Below are 9,264 nucleotides of genomic sequence, written 5' to 3' on the forward strand. Positions count from 1 at the left end.
TTGCTTTCCTAGGGTTATGGTACATCCGCAAGGTATATTCTCCTCACATGGCTAAAACTTCTCCATTTTATGTGATATAGCTGCATGACCTAGGGTGAAACAGTTACTATTTAAGAGATGTTTCCAGTCCTGGGTACATGCTAAATTTTAGCTGGGAGAACTCACTCAGAAAAAGCACTTGCAAAGATGTAAGTTATGAACACTTGAATCTCGCATCCTGCCATAAAGTGCATCAGCAAGTGAATTTAATAAAACATGCTGTTTAAAATAGTCTGTAATTTCCTGTTTCTGCCTTTCCCTTCACTATCTGTGACAGGCTGAAGAACGATGACTAAACGAATGGAATTTATACAAGTTAGTCTGGTGGTGTTTGCAAACCATTGCCATGAGCTGCTTCTTTGGTAAACAGTTCTCTGGTGGGCTGTCTATGATTGTTTTTTTTCCCCTTGGTGTTGATCCAGTTAACTTCAAAAATGCAAACTACTTATTCATAGCCTGAAAACACCTGCTTTTGACCACAATGAAGCTAATAGAAAGTATGGTCATGTATTAATCATTTCTCATGAAATTTCCCATATTCCCATTTTATAAGTATTTCTTTGATTTAAAGTGATAAAGTTAACACAGTAACTTTATCACTTCTAAGCTCATGCTTCTAATCTTAGCAACTCAGGAGGCTGAGGCTGAAGGTTCAGGGCTAGTCTAGAACCTAGCAAGACCCAGTCTCCAAACAAAAAAGAGAAATAAATTAAAAGGTCTGAGGATGGGGGGGGTGGTGGTAGAGCACCACTGGTTCAACCCTCAACACTGCAAAAAAAAAAAAAAAAAAGAAAATACTAATAAAAATAAAGTGATCCCATCTTATAAAATGCCTTATGTTGGGGACAGAATCCACGTCAAAAAGAATTTACAGAGATATAAATTGTGATATTCCCACAGAGATCCTCAAGACAATGAACAAATATCAGAACTTTGTGGGGAAGGGATCCAATCTACACTTTGGCTTGTGCTGCCCAAACCAGCTGGGCCTTTAGTAGATACTGTTTCCATCCAGAGCTACTGAATCCTGGCATGTGATGTGATCAGTCAACTCTCATACAAACCAGCTCTGAGGCTTCTGACATGTCTGCAGCTGCCTCTTGAGGTTGCTGCAATGAACTAAGCTCAGATATGGCATGACCCTCGCATTCTTGCAATTGAGAGATGAATGTGTCGCTCTAAAGTTTGCCTGGCACAGCAGTCCGACAGCTACACCATCTTCAAAACTCACAGCAGCCCCCTGTGCTGATAAGGAAAAAACAGGGCGAGAGGCTATGCAAGGGATTTTGGCAGAAAGTTAGGGAGTTGATCTCTGATCCAGTAGAGTGGAGGAAGTCTGGTGTTCCACATGAGTTACAGAATGATCAGTTTAAAGTCTAAAGACTAAAAAGGAAGGAAGACAATTTTTCCCCCTCTGTCAAAGCTCTTTATGAAGACAAGAAAAAACATCTCAGGGATGAAAGAATTTCCTTTATGTTTTTGCAGGAAGAGGGAAATGACTTGTCTGCCCTTTCAGGAGCCAGAGGAGTTTCTTGTTGTTCTCCAGGTCTATAGATGCCGCCCAACTGTCTTTGTGAGTAGGTATAGGCATTAGCACCTGTCTCCTGTTCAGTTCAGGCATAGAAGTTGTGGGTGTCTAATGAGATTGGGACGTAGCAGAGGGTTACTAGTGTGGGGTTTGGAGTGGAATTGTCTGGATGCAAATCCCAACTCCACCATTGTAGTTGTGCAGTCCTGGCCAACGAGCCACATACCTCCTAGTGCCTTTATTCTCTTGACTGTAAAATGGGATGGCACACGGTATCTCCACATCATAAGGTTGTCAGGATTAAAGTCTTCAATATTGAGGAAGTGACTGAACCTGGGGCAGGTATGCATTATGGGTGTACCATAAGAGCAAGCCTCTGTGACTTTTCCACTACTGTCCCTGGATGCCCTGTGACAGGGTCCTGACAATACTAGATTCTCTTTTTGATGGAGAATGTTCAGCCTCTGCAGTTTTGTACAGTGAGCTTGAAATTGAACAGGGGGATGTTGTCAAACTTGGGGTCCCAGGGCTTTTAGACAATTATAAAAGTAGTCTCAGGACATTGGTGTCCCTGAGATACATTCAGTGCTTCCAAAAGCATATTGAAACTCATAAAATTTCCTGAAAGCAGTTGCGTTGGCAAACCCATGTCAGATTTCTTTTTACCTTTGTTGGAATTAAATCAGCTCTAGGTCGACCCATTTATCACAGATTGAGAAGAAAATGAGGAAATCAAGGCATGATTCTTAATAAGTGCAATTTGTTTTGAAGTTAGTATATTTTAAAACATTGTGTTGAGGGACTAAGAAGTGTCCCTTACAAGGGAAAAGATTAAAAACCACTAACCTCTGACTCACCCCCAGAATTTGCCCAAGTTCCAGTTGATTCTATTAGCATAATTAAATGGGTCTCTGAGAAAAAAATGGTGTTAAGTTTAATATATATATATATATATATATATATATATATATATATATATATATATATATATATACACATATATATTATTATTATTTAAACTCAATACTATTCCCTGGCAACAAAAGCCAAAGCAGAATTTTCTAGATAATCATAACTGAGGACTTGGCCTATCATAAAATAACTACGACAGAGAGCTGGAAGTGTCGGTCAGTGGTAGAACACTTGTCTAGCATGCATTAGGCCCTGAGTTCAATCCCCAGCACCACAAAAAACAAACAAAACTAAGATACAGTTTCCACTCATAAAATCTAAATTTAAAAAGTAGAACTACCAGAGTTGTAGCTAAGGGTTAACCACAACTCTTAACTATGGGGTGATTATCCCTACTTCAAACTGTCATCCCTTTTTAATGCTACCTCTCAATGCAGCCCAACTGATGATTTCAAAAAAGATTTTCATTTACAAAGTTGCATTTCCCTCTCTGACCACTTTTCAAGAGTATATATTTTTCCACAAGATGAGATGCACCTGTAGTGATACTTGCTGATTGATAGGACCTGAAATGAGTTTCTGAACCATGTGATTTGAGAATGAGAAATGGGCACCAGAGTGTAATGAAATCAATGTAGTTTGGGTCATGATGGTTCCAGGACTTCTCAGCAACAGGGTCTCCTCCTACGCCCCCCAGGCTCTGGAATGGCATGATTGGTATCCGTAGTTGCCATTGCGGTTGATTGACAAAAGGAAAGGAAAGGCCAGGACACCTGAACATGCTCAAGGATATTCCAGCTGTGCATCTCCAAACCCCTGTCCTCTCTGTTTGGAAACCCAGAAGATGATTCCAACCAGTAAGGATGATCAATTCGATTTTTCAACCAGTCCAGCCTTGACCTAGCTGGTTTTAGCCAACATGATAAAGCTCCCTGGGAAACATTGTTGGTACCCAAACAGAAAGAACCTTAAATAAACCTTAGGATCATCTGTCCATCTGGGTGTTTTAATGGGTGAATAAATAGATACATATGTACTGGAAGAACCTTGGGATGGAATTTGTAAGAATTAATTTCCAACTCTAATTATAGCTCAGATAAGATTTAACTTAATCATTCATTGTTAAATTTTTCTCATTTTTAGCTATTTTCTTAGGGTCTACTACTCATTTCTGGTCAAATAACTGCTGTTTCTTAATCACAAAATTATAGCTAAAGCAGTGATAAGGGCATTAGGTTAGGAGTTAGAAGACAGATTCTTGTCCATCTCTGGTACCTGCTAGCTGTCCTACCATGAACAGTGTCTGGGTGTCAAGTGAAGAGGCTGGACCTAAAGGGACTCTAAGATTGTTCTCTCCTGAGTCTAACATCTGTGACTCCAACAACCTGGGATCTTTCTGAAGATTTGCATTTGAATTTTCAACAACATTTTTCTTTCCTTAGCTTCCCCAGGTTCTACCCCCTTGGTGAAACTGCTTCTGGGTGTTTTAAAATTTTATTTTATTTTATTTTATTATGGTGCTGGGCATTGACCCCAGGGCCCTGGTGCATGCTAGGTAAGCCTCTACCACCGAGCCACATCCCAGCCCTCTGAATGATCTTTAGAGACTAAATATGAGATTTTTCTGTTCAGAATCATTGCTTTCTGCATTTGGCTGCCAACCTATTGTCTGCATTACATTCCTCCAGATAGTCCACGCTCCCCATCCTCAATACAGCCACTCTATCCCTCCCCCTGGAGTGCTCCCCCCTCCCCGTTCCCCGCCCCCAGCCCATTAGCTGCATACACCCGGAGCCAGCCAGGCACAACGCTGCTCCTCTTGGCATAAGATTGTCCTCGCCTTCAAGCTAGTGTGGTGCAGGCAGGGGATCCGTGAACCCTCTTCTCTCTCATGTTTATGCGTAATAAAATAGCCGACTTTCCTTGGTTTTATGAAGACAGTCCTTGCAGCTGTGACTATAACTGTTTTTTTTTTCCATACCAGCCAAGATTATGGTCCCATAACCCAATTAGTGTCATTTGGTGGTGGTCCAAGTGCTTCCCCTGCACGAGTTTTAATTTGGGGATCCCCGGAGGCTGCACTCCACATCTGTAGCCGGCCTGTTCTTCCTCTCCCCTTATTTGCTCGAGGTTTATGGGAGGATTAGCTGTGTGGTCTGGGAGGCGGCTTCCTCTCTTTCATCCACACGGCTCTCGAGCCGCCAAGGAGCCTTTTACTTTTCATCAAGCCCTGGCACCTGGAGGGCGGGCAGCCCAGGCGACTGGAATGAATCAGTGGATGCCCTGAAGGCCCCTAGGGGCGCGGCCTTGCAAGCATGGGGGAGGGAAGGATGTGGGAAGGCTGCTTATTGGGCAGCTCACCTCTGCGCCACGCAGGGCCAGGCTGAAATCGCCGGCGCAGGGCGTAGTGTCCTCCCCCCACCCCACCCCCGCGCCCCCCACCCCACCTCACCCCCCGCGTCCCTCTCCACCCCCGCTCTCTGGCTGGCGAAGGCTGGCGAGGGCTCCGGGCGCTCATTGTGCAGGCAGCTGGCACCAGCTGGGAAGGGGAATTAGCATAACAAAGAGCCGAAGCGAGCGCGGCGCGGCCCTGCGGGGGCTCTGCACAGCGCCCCGGGCTCCGAAGAGCCGCGCTGTCACCAGCAGCAGTGCGTCCCCGGGCCGTGGGGCAGGAGACCTTCTTTGCCCACCGCTGGCGCACACTGCCTGGGTCTGGGCGGCTGGACATGCCAGGAGAAGACAGTGCGTGTGGGTTTGAGCGTCCGTGCAGCGCCAAAGTGTGTATGTGTGTGTGGATGGGATGAGTGTCAATCCCTATCAATATGCGTCTGAGCACGCGTGTGACCGTGTTCCTACGTGTGAGTGCAGGTGGGAAAGGCTCACCTGCAGACGGCAAGGGACCCAGCAACTCCCTTCCCTCCTGCCCTGGAAGGCCTCTTTGTTTATTCCTTTCGGAAAGAGCGCTCGTTTTACTTACCTCGCCAGTTCTTAATCCTGGCTGTACCTCGGAAACCCCCGGAGAGCTTTTACAAAACCCCTAGGCCCAGGCTTTGCCCTGGAGAATCAGGACTAATTAGCCTCCACTGAGACCCCCCAACGTGGGCGGTGATTCCTAGCGACTGCTGGGCTGGGAATCCCGGAGCCAGGCGCTGACCTTGGCCTAGAGCGAGTGCGGAACAGGGAAGGGCCAGCTGAGCCTTGGATGTAAGGCCTTGAAGTTTGTCCTTTGCCCTCACTGGCCGAGGTCAAGTGCACCTTCTTTGGCTGCGCAATTTGATTACTACATGTAAACCTTCCAGCAGTACCGTGGGAAGAAAGCTGGCTCAGGAAACGAAGGCTCAGTTGTGTTACAAAAGGTCACAAAGCTGGTATTTCGCCCCCACAAAACTGGAACCCAGGGCTGTGGAACTCCAGAGGCCACCTTCTTCTCATTGTAATATTTTTAAATAAAAAAAAAAGATAAAAAGAACCCCCAAACACAGCTTTTAGATTGATGCCAGACCTTGAGTTGGCCAAGTCCCCAAAAGGACCCTGGGATGCCTGCGGGGAAGTGAGGGTCAGGCTGCCCCAGACACCACGACCCGAGAAAGCGGACATGACCCAGACAACGTCCCTAGAAGAAGCCCAGGACATCTCCAGCCACCTTCGACCTGGGTCTCCCCCTCCCTGGCCACAGATGTCACACAAAGGTCCCCGCCCAGCCTCTGCAGACTCCAGCTCCCAGCCCACTCTGTACTCAAAGAAAAGATGACAGCACCAGGGATTCGAGGTCCTCAGGGAGCTGTCTGCAGCTATGCTGCCCTGGGCGGGGTAAGGAGGAGGTGGGAGGAGCGCCCCAGCAGGGGATCCAGTACCTGGGGAACCCGGCACTGCCCCTCCGAGGCTCGCCTGGCTTCTGGGCCTGCCTCATTGCCAAGCTTACCTGAACCGTGCCTCTCAGAGCCTCTGACCCCCTTCGCGACGTGAGTCAGTTCCTTAGGCTGAGCAGCCCTGCGGAGAGGGAGGAGAGAAGTAGATGAGCTGCCGGGCTCTGCCAGCCCCAAGCTGCCCCATTACTCAGAGAATAGTGTAGGTGCTATGGGGAGCCTCAGCATGACCAAGTTCCAGAGAGCCTGGGCTTCTAAGGCCACCTAGGCTCATCGCCCATTTTTTACAGACCTAGAGATACAGGCCCACGTTGGTGAAGTGACTTTGGAGGTTTAAAAGCCTTCTGACTGCCTTGCCCCAGCCTTGCTCCCGAGCACCAGATGATTACTTAACACGTTGAACCCAAGGGCTGGGGAAAGTACAGCCTTAGGAACGTGGGCAACATCTGGCCCCTGAGGTGCCCGGGAAAGAGAGGGAGGGTTGGGACCCTTGATCCCCAGCCTCAACATCACCCATCCGAGTTAAGGAGACCAGCAGGTGAATGGGTGGCCTGATGGGGCTGCTGGTGGCTGCTTTTGTTATTAAGAGTTCAGAATTCTCCCAGGTTCTAACAACTGTGTTCACTCTCAATAAATGGTTTCTTAATAATCGTTTTAATTAGCAAAAAGGCTGTCTTATTAAAGCTAATTAAAGGCAATTTGGGAACCTTATTTTCATACAATCATAAAATTAGAGAAATAAGAGGCTGGAGAAATGGGGGATGTCTTGGTTTTAATGCAGAGGGGGCAGGGAAGAGCTCGGAAGAGACCCTAATCCCAAATCTGGCCTGTGGGGTAGGAGTGTTCAGTGGGTAGGCTGGAGACCCCTGACTTGGATGTAGCTTCAGACTGTGCTGGGGACCAGGTGCAAGGAGGAACCTCTGTGCACATCCTCCAACTGGGGCCTCAGAGTCACTTGTACTATTCCTCCTTTTCCTCCCTCTGCTCCTGGTTTGTCAGTTCTTGCCCTCTAATTTTTACATATTAAATAAAAGAAGGCACTACTGTTGTTCTGCTACCATTGCACCTGGCACCTTTTTTCAGGGTGGTACAGTGGAGTTTTTATTAAGGGTATATGACAGTAGGGCTCTCTAAGCCTCTCCCCTTCTTCGGGGGTCCCAGAGGGGAACTGGGAGGAGGGAGATTCTCTGTGTGTAGTCCTTGGGGCAATGCCAGCCCCAGTATCAAAGGTGGAATTGTGCATGTTGCTGTTAAAGTCACAGGAGACAACCTAGTCCTCACTGTAGCCCTGGATGTCCTTCAGGGTGTTGTTCGATGCCTGCTTACCACCTTCTTAATGTCATCATACTTGGTGGATTTCTCCAGGTGGCAGATCAGATCCATGACTGACACATTGGGGTAAGCATACAAAAAGCCATGCTAGCAATCTTCCCATTCAGTTCCGGAATGCTCTCGCCTGCTGACTTTGCAGTGCCTGTGGACACAGGTATGATGTTCTGGGTAGACGCGTGACATCATGCCAAAGTTTCTCAGAGGGGACAGCAAAGACTTCTGGGTGACAGTGATGACAGGAACTGTGGTCCTGAGTCCCATCACGCACATCAACTTGTCATGGATGATCTTGGCCAGGGGTGCTAAGCAATTGGTGATACAGGAGGAATTTCTGGTGACACTAAAGGAGTTGTTATGTTTCGTGCCTGTTACAAACATGGGGGTATCAGCGGAAGCCTCAGAGATGATGACCCTTTTGGCTTCATCCTTCAAATGAGCTCAGGCCTTCTCCATGATAGTGAAGACACCAGTGGATTTCACAACATACTCAGTACCAGCAACACCCCATTTGACGTAGGCAAGATCTCACTGCTGGAAGATGGAAACCGGCTTTCCATTGATGACAAGCTTCCCATTCTTAGCTTTGTGCCATTGAACTTGCCATGAGTAGAATCAAACTAGAACATGAGAATCATATAGTTGAGGTCACTGAAGACATCACTGCTAGTGACAATATCTCCTGCTGCTGGCAACAGCTCTGCAGGCCTATGTGCACACTTCTGTTCTCAACCTGCACTGGGCCTGTGTGTTCAACCAAAGCGTGATGTCCGGGTAAGGGTGTCTTAGCACATAAAAACAAGCACATAGACAATTGGTCTTCAATTCAAATGAAACACAAATGGTCCCTTTGTTCACAGTTCATAGCGCAGGCTTGGAGACAGACAGTAAGGATCAAGTCGTGGCCCTTAATTTTGCCAGACTTGAGAGCAGTCCTGATGACCAGGTGCCCAATATGAGGCAAATTTGGTAACTCTGACTTTAACTATCCTGCCTCAGGGACATGACTGGTACTCCCTGAAATGCAGAGAGCCACCCCTAGCAGCTTTAACCTGCCAAGCTTCATTCCTGCCTAGAGGCATAGCTTCCACTGATTCCTGGTGGCATTCCCTCCCCAGCTATTATGTGACTGATTGTCCTAAATCACCAGCCTCAAGTGAGCATTTAACCTCCCAGCACTTTCACTGCCCTCCAGACTTCAGCCCAGGCCACACGTCAAACCCTACCTTCTGCTGTCTGGGGAGGAACCTTCTGATTCATCTTGTCTGTCCTCTTCATGTCCTCTCCTGCTGGCTGACACACACCCCACCATCACACCACCAGCATTCAACCCTGCACTTAACCTAGGATAAGCTCTTCTTGCCCCCACATCCTCAGTCACTTCCTCTCAAGGCCCATTCAAGGTTCATGCTCCATTGGAGCTGTCATAGGGCCTGCTGCATGATATAATACGAGAATCATAGTTTTTTGATGGGTGTTAGGGGGCTGTCTCTTAAGAAAGACGTTATAAAGTAGAAATTCAGTTGGTTTTGGAATCACAGACCTTTGTTACAATCCTGGCTTCACATAACTTTGTGACTTCAAGCAAAT

The 9,264-nt window shown here is 47.2% G+C and overlaps 1 pseudogene; it reads right to left on the minus strand.

Moving 5' to 3' along the window:
• Nucleotides 1-7,399: 7,399 nt before the first annotated feature.
• LOC101963714 (glyceraldehyde-3-phosphate dehydrogenase pseudogene) lies at nt 7,400-8,952 on the minus strand (annotated as a pseudogene).
• Nucleotides 8,953-9,264: the final 312 nt, after the last annotated feature.

This window comes from Ictidomys tridecemlineatus, chromosome 10 (genome assembly GCF_052094955.1).
Source record: "Ictidomys tridecemlineatus isolate mIctTri1 chromosome 10, mIctTri1.hap1, whole genome shotgun sequence".
NCBI lineage: Eukaryota > Metazoa > Chordata > Mammalia > Rodentia > Sciuridae > Ictidomys > Ictidomys tridecemlineatus.